Source organism: Delphinus delphis, chromosome 15 (assembly GCF_949987515.2).
Source record: "Delphinus delphis chromosome 15, mDelDel1.2, whole genome shotgun sequence".
Classification (NCBI taxonomy): Eukaryota; Metazoa; Chordata; class Mammalia; order Artiodactyla; family Delphinidae; genus Delphinus; species Delphinus delphis.
The window spans coordinates 5,394,492-5,412,321 of record NC_082697.1 but is presented as its reverse complement, the minus strand read 5'-3'; positions in this window follow the sequence as shown (position 1 = coordinate 5,412,321).

Below are 17,830 nucleotides of genomic sequence, written 5' to 3'. Positions count from 1 at the left end.
GAGGCACAGAGAGGTTTAGTAACCTATCTCTTGGACGAGGAGATGAAGCTCAGGGGCAGTAACTAGTTTGTAATCCCTTACAAATGGGAGGTGGGAGCTGGAATCCTAGGCCAGGCTGGTCTTACTCAGAGCCTACGCTCACTCTTCCGTCATCTGATTAAACAATACTTCCAGATTTTTAATTTCCCCCCAAATACCACCTTCCTCACAGACACCAGGTGAGCACGTTTGGAGGCGGGAGAGCTGAAGAGAAACTCAGCTTCTATTGGCTACTCCAATAGACGTCCTTGCAAAAGCATGTGGCTTTGCGAAGAGAAACTTTAGTCATAAAGATAGATGTTTCACCGTCTAAGTCAGATCACCCCACGCTGTGAACTGTGCTACTTAGAAATATTGTTCATTATTAGATTGCTGGTGCCATGTGGTAAGGAATTTAAATCCCCCATCAAGTAAATGAATTGCTATTAGTTTGAAAGAATGGTGTTGGGTTTCCACTTCTTTCTAAATAAAGCCTCAGGAAGACAAAAGGACAGGTGGAAGTTACAGGTTAACCTTTTGTGTGCTTGTAAAATTCAGGATGTATGCAAATGAACACAAACGTGGTAATATGGATATTAACCTAAACTCACTGCAGATGGCCACTTTTATTTTTTACTTCTTTTTTTTTGAATTATAGTCGGTTTATAATATTGTCTTAGTTTCAGGTGAAGCGTGACACTTTTAAACTCATTTATTTGAATCAAAAATACTTAAAAAGGGGCTTCCCTGGTGGCGCAGTGGTTGAGAGTCCGCCTGCCGATGCAGGGGACGCGGGTTCGTGCCCCGGTTGGGGAAGATCCCACGTCCCGCGGAGCGGCTGGGCCCGTGAGCCATGGCCGCTGAGCCTGTGCGTCCGGAGCCTGTGCTCCGCAACGGGAGAGGCCACAGCAGTGAGAGGCCCGCGTACGGCAAAAAACCCAAAAAAACAAACAAACTTAAAAAGAACTTTTCAACACTGCTTTGGTAAATGGAAAACACCATCACTTGCCAGAAACAGTAATAATTATCATCATTATTATTAGTGACATTTTGAGCATTTCCTCTGTGGCAGGAACCGCCAGAACGCTTTACAAACTGTGTGACACATTCATCTTCACTGATGTAACTCTATGAGGCTGGTACCATTATTCCCATTTTACAGATGAGGAAACTGAGGTTTCCTTCTTTCAGTCTGTTTGAAATAGGGGTCTCTGGTGAGGACATGAAACTGACTTGAATTCATCTTTTGAATGCACCTGAATCACCATGTTCCCCTCTCCTCTCCCCTTATTTCACCCAGCTCCTATTCTTCTTGAAAAGTTTAGAAACTTGGTCCAGCACCCCGACCCACACCTGAAGCCTAGGCTGGTGAATGCCCTTTCCCTTCTCCCACTGCGGCTCTGAAGCACCCACCACATGCACCCTCTCCACTACCAGACAGAGCTCATGGAGGGCAGAGACAGAATCCCCCCACCCCATCCCCAGCACGCGGCACACAGTAGGTGCTCAGTAAACAGTTGTTGAATAGATGAATGAGTGAATGAGTGAAGCAAATGCTGGAAGCAAATTCAAAGTCCAGCACAGCTGAGGTTCCCCGCCCACAGGCACCTGGACGATCGAGGTGGTCCCTGTCTTTGGTTTTGGTGGTGACCTGTCTATTTTAAGGTGCTGCTACTCTGAACCTCCTTTTCTCATCTGCAAGATGAGGGACAGTAGAAAGGGGGTCACCCTGCATCTCCCTCGGGGAGCTGTTGTAAGGATTAAATGAGTTCATATTTAGATTAGAACAGAGCCCGGCACAGAGCAAATGCTCAAAAGTGTTAATAACAACAACATTAGGTACTATCGTGATGTACATTATCTAGTTATCTATATATCATAACTATTTATGACAAGCGATCTTGGTTTTCCATTTATTGTAGTTGTGAAGTTTTATTTAAAAATAAATGTATTTGATTTTTAAAAAGTGAGTTGGAAATAAGTAAGTATCTGTGCAGCGGTACCCAGATATGGCCCCAATCCTGAGTTGGTACTGAATGACAGGTTAACATAACCATCGGGGGGGCGGGGAGGTGACTCAGTTGGGCACAGCTTCTAGAATATGTACCCTGGTCACCTGGAGACAGGCACCACTGTGGCCTGGGGCGTGGGTTTCAGAGTAGAGAGGCTGAGGCTCTTTGGAGAAGCCTGGAGATGCTTTGCCAAGGACCTCAGATGTGCTGCCGCCCTGGGCGTCCCCATTTTGCCTTCTCTGAATGTGCAGCCTCCACCCCAGGCCCGGGCTGGTATTTTTAGCACACAGGCACCCTGCACAGCCTCATACACTCTGACCAAATTTAGAAATCACAAGAGGTCTTTGCACTTCCACGCCCTTGGTAGGAGTAATGAATGAAAAGCTCCCCTTCCCCCCACCAGTCCAGCTAGAGCCCACCCTAACGTACGCTGGGGTCTGTCTACCGACTGGTGAGATGCCCAAAATTTATCTCACAGTGAGAGAAAGCAAGTTGCAGAATCACATGTGTGTCTGGGTCTACTTCTGCAAAAAACAAAACAACCCCCCATGTGTATGTGTGTCTGGGACTGCATAGCCCAGAGAGGGGCATGGGGCAGGCTGCTAACAATGGGAATTGGGGGGTAGGGTGGCTTGGGGTGTGGAGTTGGAGGCTGGGGAGATGAGTAACTCTGTCCCTTATATTTATATAAGCAAAGCTTTACATTTACTATTTACAGTTAGCTGAAGGTTTCTGAGGCTCTGTGTGATGCTCCCTCACTGTTTCTGACAACTGGACATCCACTGCCCATTCCCTAATGCAGGGGTCCCCAACCCCAGGCCGGTACCGGTCCATGGCCTGTTAGGAAACGGGCCGCACAGCAGGAGGTGAGCGGCGGGTGAACGAAGCTTCATCTGTATTTACAGCCGCTCCCCATTGCTCGCGTTACCGCCTGAGCTCTGCCTCCTGTCAGATCAGCAGCGGCATTAGATTCTCGAAGGAGCGTGAACCCTACCGTGAACTGCGCATGTGAGGGATCGAGGTTGTACGCTCCCTAGGAGAATCTAATGCCTGATCATCTGAAGTGGAGCTGGGGAGCGGCTGCAAATACAGATTATTAGCAGAGAGGTTTGACTGCACAGAGACCATAAGAAATCAGTTGCTTGCAGACTCATATCAAAACCCTATCAGTGAATGGCAAGTGAAAACAAGCTCAGGGCTCCCACTGATTCTGCATGATGGTGAGCTGTATAATTATTTCATTATATATGACAATGTAATAATAATAGCAATAAAGTGCACAATAAACGTAATGTGCTTGAATCATTCTGAAACCACCGCCCACCCCGGTCCGTGGAAAAACTGTTTTCCACGAAACTGGTCCCTGGGGCCAAAAAGGTTGGGGACCACTGCCCTAATGCTCTCAGATGTGCCAGGGACACTACTGCTCCCTGCTCTGGTCCACTGGGTGCTGACTCCACCCCCAGTTCCAGGGAGGGGCGTGGCCAAGGCTGGCCAATCAGAGCACTGCATGGCCCTGGTTCTTCAGGGCTAGGTCTCACAGCTAGCAGAGAGGTTACTGCAGACATTGTTAAAAACGGAGAACCCAAGACCCTCTGCTTAAGAGCTACTCTGGAAGCTCTGTCACACCAACGAATTCATTCCCGTTGGCCAAGCTTGTCTGAGGTTCGTCTGAGGTTCTTCTGAGAAAAACTGAAAGGATAAATAGACGAACCCACAATTATGGTTGAAGACCTCAACACTCTTCTCTAAGTTATTGAAAGAACAAACAGACAGAAAACCAGTAAAGATATAAAAGACCTGGATGGCACTATCAACAATGTGACCTAAGTGACATTTTAGAACACGCCACTCAGCAACAGGATACACAGTTTTCTCAGGTGCACATGGAACAGTCACCAAGAGAGACCATATTCTGGGCCACCAAACAAACCCTAACAAATTTAAGAGAAATGATAGCACACAAAGTTCATGCTCTGACCGTAATGTAATAAATCTAGAGTTCACAAACCAAAAGGTATACGGAAAATTCCCAAATATTTAAAAACTAAATGCACTTCTAAACAACCCATGGGTCAAAGTGGAAATCTCAAGGGAAAGTAGGAAATATTCTGAACTAAAAATAAAAATATAACATATCAAGATTTGTAAAATGCAACTAAAGCAGTGTTGGGAGGGAATTTTATAACATCAAGTGCGTATGTGAGAAAATAAGAAACATCTCAAATGAATTATCCAAACTTCTACCTTAAGAAACTAGAAAAAGAATGGCAAATTTAACCTGAAGGGATGAAATTATAAAGATAAGAGCAGAAACCAATGAAATTAAAATCAGGAAAAATGAGGGAGAAAATTAATGAAACAAAAAGCTGGCTACTTGAATCAAGACCAACAAAACGGATAAACCTCTAGCTGGACTGACCATGACAAAAACAGAGAAGACAGAAATTAGCAGTATTGAGAATGAAAGAGAGAACATTGCTATAGACTCTACAGACATGAGAAGGATAATATAGGAATGTTCTGAACAACTTTACGTCCTAAAATTTGACAACTTAGGTGAAATGGACAAACGCCTGAAAGACATGGACTACCAAAGCCCACTCAAGAAGGAATAGTTAACCTGAATGATCCCATAGCTATTAAAGACATGGAATCCACAGTTAAAACTTTCTAACAAAGCAAACTCCAGACAAGGTGGCTTCACTGGTAAATACTACCATTCAAGGAAGAAATAATCCTAATTCTATACAAACTCTTCTAGAAAACTGAAGAGGAGGGAACACTTCCCAACTCATTTCTTGAGGCTAGCATTACCCTAAAACCAAAGATATTACAAGAAAACGACAGACCAGTATTGCTAGTGTACGTAAATAAAAGAATCTTCGGCAAAATGTTATCAAGTCAAATCCAGCAAAATATAAAATAGAGAATACATCATGACCAAGTGAAGTTCATCCTGGAATGCAAGGCTGTTCAACGTTGGAAAATCAGTCAGTGTAATCTATAATATTGGCAGATACATTAAAAAGCATATCATCATCTTAATTAATGTAGAAAAAGCATTTGGCAGAATTCAGTACTCATTCATGATTAATTCTCAGCAAACTGGTCATAGAAAGAAATGTCCTCAGTGCAGTAAAGGGCATCTGCAAAACACCTACAGCTAACATCTTACTTAATGGCAAAAGGCTCAGTGTAAATTGAGTTCCCTGTAAATTGGAAACTAGGCAAAGATGTCTACTCTCACTACTCCTATTCAAAATCATACTGGAGGCCCTAGCTAGAGCAATATGGCAAGAAAATGAAAACATAGATTGGAGAGGGGAAAAAATAAAATTGTCTCTATTTGCAGACGGCATGATTGCCTATGTAGAAAATACCAAGGCATCTACAAACAAATTGGCAGAACTAATAACAAGTGAGTTTAGTAAGGTTGCAGGATACAACATACAAAACTATGTTTTTGTCAACATACAAAACTCAACTGTATTTGTCTACGCTAGCAATGAACATTAGGAAACTGAAATTCTAACAACAGTACCATTTACAATAGTACCAAAACAAGAAAAACCTCATGAAAAACTCAGGGTAAGTTCTAACATCTGTGCAAGGTCTGTACAGTGAAGTCTACAAAACAAGGATGAACAAAATCGAAAACCTAAATAAGTGGAGAGATATATTGTGTTCATGGATTGGAAGACTCAACATTGTTAAAATGATAAATTCTTCCCAAACAGATCTGTAAATTCATCCCCTCCAAAATGTACTTTTGTCCAACAACATGTACAAATCTGTACTTCTTTTGTGCAAATCAACAAATGGATTTGTAAATGCATATGGCGAGGCAACAGATCTAGAATAACCAAAACAATTTTGGGAAAGAAGTACAATGTTGGAGGACTCACATTTTCTCATTTCGATGCTTACTATAAAGCCACAGTAATCAAGACAGTGTGGTACTGATGAAAGCCTGGATCAGTGGAACAGAATGGATTCCAGAAATAGATCCCACGTGTGGCCAATTTACTTTCAACGCAGCTGCAAAGGGAATTCAATGGACAAAGGATGGTTTTTTCCACAAATGGTGCTGGAACAATTGGTCATCCATATGTGAAAAAGAAACCTTGATCCACGCCTTGTATCATATACAAAATTTGACTCAAAATGGATCCTTGACTTTCACGCAAAACATAAAATTACGAAACTTCTAGAAGTAAACCTAGAAAAAAGTCTTTGTGACCTTGCGTTATGCAAAGATGTCTTAGCTAGGACGCTAAAAGAATGATTCACCACCAAAAAAAGGATAAATTAGACATCGCCAAAAATTAAAAAAAAAATCTGCCCTTTGAGAAACACCACTAAGAGAATGAAAAGAGAAAACAGAGAGAAAATACTTGCAAAATATATGTCTGGTAAAGAACTTGTGTCCAGAATCTATAAATAACTCTCAACCCAATTTAAAAAATGGTTAAAAGATTTGACCAGATATTTCATCAGGGAAGATATGCAGATGGCAAGTAAGCTCATGGAAAGACTTTCAAACTCACTAGATATCAGTGAAATGCAAACTAAAACCACAATGAGATGTCACTACACACCTACTAGGACAGCTCAAAACAAAACAAGACAGCCCCCTGACAATACCAAGTGAAGGCGAGGATGTGGGCAACTTGACCACTCATACCTGCCTGGTGGGAATACAGGTGTGTCCACTTTGGGAACTGGTTTGGTAGTTTCTTATCAAGTTAAACAACTTCTGTCTTATGACCTAGAGATCTGCCCTCAAGAGAAATGAAAATACATATTTGCGCAAAACCTGTACACAAATGTTTGTAAGAGCTTTATTCACAATCCGCCCAAAGTGGGAACAACTCAAATGTCCCTGACCTGGCGAACAGACAGGTGGACTGTCGAACAGCTATACAGTGGAATATTGTCCCCCAGTAGAAAGAAATGAGCAAATGACCCAGGAAACAGCAAGGCTGAATCTCAAAGTCATTACATTGAATAGAAGAAGCCAGACTCGGGCTTCCCCGGTGGCGCAGTGGTTGAGAGTCCGCCTGCCGATGCAGGGGACGCGGGTTCGTGCCCCGGTCCGGGAAGATCCCACATGCCGCGGAGCGGCTGGGCCCGTGAGCCATGGCCGCTGAGCCTGCGCGTCCGGAGCCTGTGCTCCGCAACGGGAGAGGCCACAGCGGCGAGAGGCCCGCGTACCGCAAAAAAAAAAAAAAAAGAAGCAGCAGCCAGACTGAAATATATAGTGTATTTGATTGGAAACATATGATTGCATCTACATGACATTCTGGAAATGACAACTGGAGGGTCATAAAGAAACCAGTGGCTGCCACGGATTGGGAGCCGGGGAGCAACAAGGGAGCACAGTGGGATTTGGGGCCGTGGTTACACGGCCATTCGTTTGTCAAAACTCAGAATTGTACACTTAAAAGGGGGAATTTCACTCTATGTAACTTATACCTCAAAAACGAAAACTATGTAAAAAAATGTAGTGTTGGAAAATAGCACTAAGAAGAATTCTAATATCCAATTCACTTAGATAAAAAGTTGTGATTAGTAAATGAATTTCTATTTGGCCAACATTTAAAGGCCCCATATTCCCATGACTGATTTCTGATCCTTCATGAAATTTTTTAAGAACAAAATTTTTAAAAATGTGAGCAAGTATCTACCTGTACACATGCATCCATCCGTCCTGACATTATCCCACCTGTTGCAGTAAATGGTAAGGATAATTTTTAAGAAGATCCAGCTGTTCTTATTCTGAAACGGGTCTGTGTTATCCAAAGTGGACTCTTAGCCTGACACAGGACACATGCGAAGTTTGCAAAGTCAGACAAATGCATTTTCAAACGTTCGTGCTCTACGTGACACATTTACCGGCAGCCTGATAGTAACTGCCGTACCGTTGGCAGGTCCCGGATCTTCCTGCCATCTCCCTCCCCTTGCCATGGGTCACGCGCTGCCACCGTGAAACAGCTGTCCCAGGCCACCTGAGCGTGCGATCTCGGTGCCAAACCACGGAGGAGGCCCCGCAAATTCCAGAACACAGCTCACATGTCGCTTCCAGAGGCTCTGTCTTCTTCCGTTCCCTGTGGGTCAAAAACCAGTTGACAGGACACCTGAGAGCTGCTGAGTTGCTCTTTGGGGTAGAACCACCCAGAGTGAAGTGCTTAGCTCCTGGTATTAAAAGCATCTTCACTTTTCCAGACATTGGTGAAAACAGGGAAGAAACCCAGCCTGGAGGGCAGACGATGCCGAGGTGGCGTTGCCACAATACTGCCTGATTCTCCGGTGCCGCTTGGAGCTGCTAATTCCGTGGACTGGGGTGTCCAGTTCACAAGCCCCTGGACAGTCCCAACGCCCAGAGAGATTTCTGAAGCTCCATGGTCAAGGGCCTTGGAGGAGCTGGGATTCCACCCCCGCCCCCGTGACGGGAGCAGGTGACGGTCAGGTGTGTTGTGTGGTGGGACACAGAGCCACGCTTCAGGAGGGGCCTCACGCTGGCCGAGGCCAGTGGGGGACCAGGTGACCAGTGCAGTGAGAAGTACACGCCCAAGCGACAGGTGACGCTGCTCTGAGCAGGACCCAGGCCCTCTGCAGAGACAGGCTGCCACTGGAGCAGAAGCCCCCCAGAGAACTGGGGTGTTGCCTGCAGACACAGGCTTCAGTCCAGGTGGGGCTGTCCCGCTGTCCGCACTGCCCACCTGCAGCTCCAGCCACGCCATCCATCCCTGAAAACACCCCTCCCCACCCCGTCCAGCAAGGGTGCCAGGCTCCCTCTGTGGCTCGCTGTTCTTCCCACGTCCTGAAACACTACTTCCATTTCGTGCTGGGGCTTCCGAGGGAATTCAGGAATCAGAGGTAACATGGGTTCTCGCATACGGTACTGAATAGCCACAGCTTTGGGATCACATTCTAAAATCCAGGCGCACAAAGTTGAAAAAGAGTGGTCAACAATTGCGGCCGCTTCTAGGGAGACGGTCATGCCGGGTGACACTTCAGTCTCCAGGGCTTGTCCCAGCAGAAAATGTTCCAGGGATTTCACTGCTAAGTTGGGCACATCCATTAATAAAATTTCAACTTCCTCTAGCTCCTTCGAAAGACTCCTACTTTCAAATATGAGCTTTTTTATTTAGGGAGTTGGCATCAGGCTTGCTAATGACACTCTGTGGCCAGGACAGAAAAAGCCTAGTTGTTCCTATAGTCCATTTAAAATTGATTTTTGACACCTGGGGCAGCTGTACTTAAACCCTTCTACACCAGCAGCAAACCTTGGGCGTGCCTGTGTAGTGAAACTCTTTTTTCTGCTTAAGATAAATGATTTAACTGACAACATATTTTTATGTTGTTGAAAAATCCTAGGATCCTTTTTTTTCTGTGTGTGGTATGCAGGCCTCTCACTGTTGTGTGGCCTCTCCCGTTGCGGAGCACAGGCTCCGGACGCGCAGGCTCAGCGGCCATGGCTCACGGGCCCAGCCGCTCCGCGGCACGTGGGATCTTCCCAGACCGGGGCACGAACCCGTGTCCCCTGCAACAGCAGGCGGACTGTCAACCACTGCGCCACCAGGGAAGCCCCCTAGGATCCCTTTTAGAATTATTTTGTCAGCATTCACCGACGATTTCAATGCCATAAGCATGTTACTCTCATTTGTAGGGGGTAAAGCGGTTCTCATGCTTTGAAATACTAGATGAGCTTCTCTCCAGAAATTCATTTAACGTTTTCAAATGGCCATTAAGTGAAAGGGCTACCTCGGAAAAGGTTAAACACAGCTTTTCCAATCAAGTTACTGACCGATGCTGATTGATTTAAAGTAATTCATTGTCTGGCGTGCTGTTTTCTGTTATTACTTTCCTGACACTTATAGTTCAGGCCTTGGGATACAATTATAATAATTATCTGGATGAGTCTTTTAATCGGCGACCTTTGGACTCTTCAACCAACTGTCACACTTCATTAACAGGAAATGACATCACGTGCCGGCGGTCGTCTGGCTGCTTCTCTGAGGAATATTCCACCATGAGAACTATTTGTAGTCTTCCTATATGGTCTCCCGTGGCTGGCTCCCAGCCATGGTGGCTCAGTTAAGAGGTATTTTTTCCTTTACTGCATTTTTTTTGTCTCAACAAGCATGGTGAGCATCCCGTATAGTACTTACCTGCAACTGCTCAGAAAAACAAGCACGTATGTCCTTTGACATCCTAAACTGTGCATACTATAAAAGACAATGATTTATGGAAATGAGGCTCATCATGGCAGCCACGCCTTGGAAATGAGACAGAAGCTACTCAAGTGGCGCCGTAAACGAGGCTGCCCCTTAACATCTGTTTTATCTGATACTCAATTAAAAATAAACTGCAATAAAAAAACTGGGGAAATGCAGAAACAGTTGGTTTGATAAGCCAAAGGTCCTAAGGCTGTTCATTGAACATGTTTAAGTATAAATAACACTGCCCACTAAAGACGGATCGTCATACAGGATACATCCCCAGGGGCTGTTCAGTAAGATTATCAACGGTTAGCCGTTGCATGCGTAACATTTATACTGGAAATAATACCTGGAGAATAAGAAATTCCTGCCATTTTCACAAGGCTGTCGAACTTCATAATGTAAGCTGCTTGAGGGCCATCAGGACTTAACCCCCCTTGTGGTCCCAACCCTTTCAGTGACTGATCTCAAACAACAGAGGCAACAGTCATGCCTCAGGTGTGTTTCAAAAGCATCCTTTATATAGTAGAACTGTTGTCAAAACAATGTTGTAATTTGAACACCCTTGCCCCAAAAAAGAGGCATTAAATTGTGCAAGAAGTGTCCATTCTAGAATAATTTCCTGCTGGATTCGCAGAACTATGTCGAAGGCGGTGTCTCTCTGGGCATCCTGACCCCGGGGCCACGAGTGTCTTCTCTTCCAGGTCCTGGAAAAGCCCTTTTCTCACTGAGCAACCTCAAGGGCCAGAAACCCTCCTGTTAAAGACACAGCTTTTTACTCACTTTTCTGTGTTGTACGAAAGTGATCAAATGAATCGCCAAGACTGTTATGACTTGCGTTTGTTAACTGTCTCCAAGGTCTGGCGTCCGTCTCCGTGTTTGACAAGAAAGAAACCACTGCCCTCTTGTGGAGACTGGTGTCATTGCTCCTGTCACAGAAGTCAAAGGTATCAGGAATTTCTCCTTCGATCCAGGCGTCAGTGGGAATCTGGGCACATAACGGAATCAAAGCCCAGCATCTGAACTTAATTCTACCTAATAGCTTATCCAGATGTTATACATGCAAAACACTGAAAATTACCTATGAAAGACTGTTTCTGGGGAGTTTTTGATGGTGTCTACATACCAACTGGGCTTACATTTTCAAACCGTGTTTCTTATGTTATCTGTTCTTTTTAAATTAAAAAACTTACATGCTAGTAAAATACATGACATGAAGTTTAGCATCTTAACCATTTTCAGCGTACAGTTCAGTAGTGTTAAGTACATTCACTTTGCAACCAATCTCTGGAATCCTTTTCGTCTTCCCAACTGAAACTCTGTCCTCATTAGACAATAATTCCCCCTCCCCCACCCCTCGGCCCCTGGCAGCCACCATTCTCTTTTCTGTCTCTATGAACTTGACTCCTCTAGGGAGCTCACATAAGTGGAATCATACAATATTTGTCCTTTTGGGGCTGGCTTATTTCACTTAGCAGAATATCCTCAAGGTTCATCCATGCTGTAGCAGGTGTCAAAATTTCCTTCCTTTTTAATGATATTCCATTGTATGGACAGACCACATTTTGTTTATCCATTTATCTATCTATGGACATCTGAGTTACTTCCACCTTTTGGTTATTGTGAATACTGCTTCTATGAACATGGGTGTACAAATATCTCTTCAAGACCCTGCTTTCAATTCTTTTGGGTCTATCCCCATATTGCTGAATCATGTGGTGATTCTATTTTTAATTTTTTGAGGAGCCACCATAGTGTTTCCATAGAATCTGCACCATTTTACATGTCTACCAACAATGCGCAAGGGTTCCAGTTTCTCCACATCCCCACCAGGCAAAAGAAGACGTGTTTTTAGAACCATCATTCACATATAACAAAGAAAGGCAATTTTAAGTCATTTTATTTTATTGAGTTTTGCAAAAACCTCTTTAAACAACAGTCAAAGAATAAGAAACTACTGCAAAAGTTCAAATAGGCCCAATTATAGCATACAACAGACCATGGGGTTAGTCTTATTATGTGATTTCAATTAATTCACTGTCATAAAATGAATATACTGCCTTTCCTGCTGGGAAATTGCTTCCATATGTTCACCTGACATGGGGCTTCTGAACTTGGGGTATTTTAACACCAGATCAGCATTTTAAGAATTTGAATTTAGTCAACTAGATGGGAGAAATTCTTTCACAATGCATACATACATCAAATTGTATATCAAATCATCACAAGGTACACTTTACAGTTTTATTTGTCAATTATATCGCAATAAGGCTGAAAAAAAAAGAATTTGAACTTAGGACCTATCAATGATTTTAAAATATGGGGTGGAGGGGAGTTCCCAGCAAAAGCAGCTGCTGAGCTAAAAAAAGAAGAAAAATACGACTCAGTATAAAGATAGATACTAGTTAACTTTAAGTACTAAAGAGGCATTTCATGTGCTGCTCGAATGTGGGAAAACCTCTTTGGCGTGGCCAAAAAATACTCATTATAGGTGCTCTAAAAAAGTACCAGTTCTCTGCAAGTACACATTTTCATCATCAGATTTTTCTGTTTCTTCTCACTCGGCCAATTATTTAAAAAATATAAACAAAGGCGTTTTAGCAAAACAGAAGGGTGACAAACTGATACACTAATAAGCTATAACGGAATGTAACGGGGGGACTTCACACCTGCCAAAGAAAATTAAGAAAGAAACAAAATCTCAAAGCGAGCCCTGCTGATCTGCCCCAGTAAAAACAATTGCTCATCACTTTCCGGTCTAATGTGAGGTTTCTCTTTTTCTACTCAGTTTTTTAAAATACCATTAGGACCCTTTGCATTGAATTTAGAACTAATTAAAAGTATTATGGTAGCTTTAAATTTTATGGATAACTCATTTGTATAAAAAAGGACATAAAATTAGTCTTTTATGTTTAAAACTCGTAATATCAGAAATATCACGGGTGTGTACAATCCAACCTGCAGTTCCCCAGCTTCGCCTGTCTGGTGAAGCACTAAGTGGTCTACGTCACCATGGAAATGACTATTATCCAAAAATCACTGCTCATTCAGTGGGGGTCACCCTGCCGGTATCAAGTGAATGAATTCATAGGTCTGAGGTTTCATCCTCCAATTCAGGATTGGGGCCCTTTATCAAATACCTGCAGTGTTTCTGAAATACCCAACTGAAAACAGGCAACCAATTCTAGGCACTACCACAAGCTCTGCAAAAACTGTGACCATCCGTTGTCATGAATTTAATTGTTTCAAAGACAGTGCTAAACCCTCGTAACGCGCGTTGAGAACGACACGTTGTCGCACCGAACCTGGACTCCCCATCAGTTCTCCATCATGGCCAGGATCATCTCACAGGTCATGTCTTCATCCGGGTCCTCGCCTCCAGCCATGGCTTCTCCGAAGTCGATGGGAACCAGCCCCCCCGGGTACTGCTCTCCGCTCACCAGGGAGGCCTCCTCAGCAGCGGCTTCTTGGGGAAAAGGCACAGCGTTGGCAAATTTAAAATAAAGCAGCCGCGAAATCAGAATTGATAAAAACGCTGCGATTGTATTTTGGAAACAATGACTGAATTTTTAGCGCAGCATTTTACAAAACAATACTTCCATTTATGGGACAGTACAAATACCCTGATCTCAACTGTTTAAGGCAGGGCTTCTCAACCCCAGCTTTAAGGCAGGGCTTCTCCACCTCAGCTCTGCAGACATTTAGGGCCGGAGGGTTCCCTGCTGTGGGAACCTGTCCTGCGCACCGTTAGGCGGTGAGCAGCCTCCCTGGCCTTGACCCGCGGGGTGCCAGAAGCACCCTCCCCCAGCTGTGGCAGCCAGAAATGCCACCAGACACAGGCACCTGCGCCCCGCGGGGCAAAACCACCCCCCGCTGAGAACCGCGGCTTGAGGTGAATGCAGATCCTGTGAGTTACTGGCCGGACGGCTTACACAAGTCTTGTCCTGGTGCCCACGGAATGACACTGATGACATGAAAAAGGCCAGCGGCTCTCGGGACACCTGTCCCATCAGCTAATCAACATACCCCGAGTCACCTCCGGGCCAAGCGTCCTGCTAGGTACACGCCATGAGCCACACTCAGATCCGTGACCATCCCTGCCCTCCTTCCAGCAGCTTCTAAACAGTCAGCCCAACTTTGGGAGTCTCAAAACAGAGGCTCACATCCACATCCAACCCCATACCCATTTTCCAAATTCCTCCGAGAAAACCCGTGGAAAGTCACTGACGAGGCACCGGGAATGAGAGACAGAGAGCCCCGCGCAGAAGGCGGCTTTTTATCGCACGTGACTTCAAACTTGTTGCAACATAGTTTTGCTTACGGTTCCTTGAAGCATTTGGGAGGGGGGAGGGGGGAGAGGAATAAGACTCAGGCCTTGTGTACGAAGATGAACACAAGAGTCGCGGAACAGGTGCCGTCTGACAGTAACTTGCAGAAATCTACCGAGGACCTGGTGGGGGACACGCTGACCCACTAACACAGCAAAAGTAGAAATGAAACGATGACCTGGAGGATGTAGGTTCAAAAAAGACCCTGAAGTGCAAATCAAGTCCTGTTTCTGGCTAATACAAGTCAGGTTACTTGTCTCAATTCACACTTTGCTTTGAATACGCAGCTGACCCTCTTCGATACGCAAAACGTTTTAATATATCCAGTCTTTCCATCCCCGATTTTTAAAACTGCAAGAGCTTTGCCCTTTCTGCCCTTCTGACTCACGAACAGTCAACGCCAGCCGTGTCTCCAGGGCCCTTCCCAGAGCTCGTCGACAGAACGGTCCTGTTTCAAAGACTAGTGTGAGTAAATGGGGGAGAAGGCGCACGTGGGGACCTACTCTTCACCACTAAAAAAATTTTTTTCTGTTCTTTCAATGTCAACGTCCAGAAAGCACGTTGGGGAGAGGTCAGCTCAGGATTAATGAGGGTGAGGTGCTGCCCCGCAACTGCGGAGGCCGGTGCCCAGGCTGGAAGCCCACAGGCTTGAACAATGGAGGGGCCGACGGGGCAGGGGAGAGGGGAGTCCATGGGAACAAGAGGGAGCAGAGTGGAGCTGGGAGTCCTGCCGGTGTATTTATTTTTTCTCAAGACACAAGTATATTTGAGGCTGTCGAGAAGGATCTGGCTGAACCGGAAGAGCTGGCCGCTGGGGAGGGAGAAGAGAAACGTGGAGGGGTGAGCAGGTGGGAGAGGTGCCACGGGGTGTCCACGGGAGCCCGGGGCGGGCTGTGGCCTCTGCCATCCAGTTCTCCACTGGCGGACGGCACGAAGGCCTGCGGTGTGGGGCTGCACTCAGGATAAAAGGGACCACGTGTGAGCTCTTGGTGGGACATGGTAACTCCTGCAGGAGATAAAACAGGTGCTCCAGAGACGGGCCGTGGGTGCGATTCTGGATGGTTGTAACTGAGCTGGGCAGCTGTGCACCAACTGAGGGCCCCTAGGTCCTGCCAGGTCACCCACCCTCCTGGACCTGGCTCCCGCGATGCCTCCAGGGTTTGAGCTTTGCCAGGTGGGTGAGACGTGGAAAAAGAACCAGGGAGTTTGGCATGTGGACAGTTACTGAAATGAGGGACGCTGCACAGAGGGGAAAGGGACGGACTGCAGGACGCCCTGTTAAACGTGAGTTTCCGATAAACACTGAGTCATTGCTTAGCATAAGTTTATCCCAGATAGTGTGTGGGATATACTCAGACGACAAAGTTATTCATCGTTTATCTGAAATTCAAATTTAACTGGGCGTGTCCTCCACTTGATCTGACAACCCTTGGAGGAAGGAAGAGGCTTCCAGCTCTCCGTGGGAACATTCACAAGTCCAGGATTGGGGCTGGAATCAAAATCTAGGGAATTTAAAGGATGAGGATGCCATGCAAACATTTTCCATGTGTTTTTGCTGAAGGTTGCCTTGGTTTCCAGTCATACTCTAAGTCTAAGATTCTCATACGAAAGGAACAGAACAGCTGCACAGGAGCTAGGGCCTCCCCCTCGTGGAGCAGAACCTTCCACAGGGCCGACAGTACACGGACAACCCCTGTGTTAACCTGGGGACTCACATCTGCTCCCTGAGGCTGGAGGGAAAAGACTGACACCTGGAGTGGGTTGAATGGCAGCCCCGCAAAAGACACGTCCACATCCCAACCCCCAAACTGAGACTGAGACTTTATTTGGAAGAAGGGTCTTTGAAGATGTAATGAAGGCCCTCGAGATGAGATCATCCTGGATCTTCCAGGCAGGCCCTAAAGCCAACGACACGTGTCTGTATGAGACAGAAAAGGTGAGACGCAGATACAGGGGATGCGCCCACGGGCAGACAGAGGCAGAGACGGGGTGATGCAGCCACAGGCCCGGGGCGCCTGGGCCACCGGAGGCCGGAAGAGGCAAGGAAGGGTGCCCCCCCCCGCCCCAGAGCGTGCAGATGGAGCGTAGCCCTGCTGATGGCCTTGATTTAAGGCTTCTGCCTCCAGACCTACAAGCAAATCAATTCCCGTTCTAAGCCACCCAGCATGTGGTCATTTGCCGCGGCAGCCCCAGGAGATGGACACAGGCCCATAGCTCCACCAGGCACAGGGACGGTCCACCAGCACGACCAGGGACAGCGGGGGCATGTGCAGCGTCATCGCCTGGCTCTCACGTCCCGCCAGGACCCCACGTGACGGGGGGCGTGGACCCACCGGGGTCCCCAGGCTCACTTCCTCTGCGCATCCTCCCACTTCACCAACCCGCCCGTCGGGGCAGCAGCAGCAGCAGCAATGGCTGCTGGGAACAGGCGCCTGCTGGGGTCGGACACTTAGGGTTTCTGGATGCGTCCCCTGCACAGTAACGCTCAGCACCCAGGGAAACGTAGAACCAGAAAACCACCGTCAAAATAAAACCTGATTCATTTAACACGAGGTACCGTCTTCCTTGGCTGTCTCTTTTGGGTTGGTCGGCTTCCTCATTTTTGTTCGTCTTCCTTTTTCCGAGGTGGTTGGCTTCTCTTGCCTGGAGCCACACTTTTTCAAGTGTCTCTGCATGTTATTCTGCCGGAGAAAGGAGAGCACAGAGAAAGCCAGCATCACTGGGAATGGCGTGGAAAACCCACGGCTAAGGAGACGGGAAGCGGGGAGGAACGCGCGCCTTGGGTAATCTTGTACAAAAAAGATGGTTTTTTTTAGAGGTGACCCTTTTCCGTTGTGTTTCGGTCTAGCCGAAACCCAGCTTATTTTTAAATATTTTTAAAGTCAGGGACGTCAATGAGAAGACAAAATTCATTTTCCTAGACTGCTTCTACTGAAGTGAGGTTTGAAAAATTCAATATACCCTCGATTTTATAAAAATCAGCACTATACCATGGGCATTTTACTGCCCTACCAGCTTCCCTCCAGACCCACTATGCATGGAGGTATTAAGACTGTACAACATTTGGAATTAAAAAGGCAGCTCAGAGCTTTCCTATCGAACCTAGTAATGATATATTTTTGTCTGTGAACACGCAGGATGGTTTAAAATAAGTGAGAACACTTACACTAAGTCCATATGCTAAAGTAAGATACTGGCGGCATGTCATTAAATATGCTGACTATATAAAATGTGACCCCTAGTT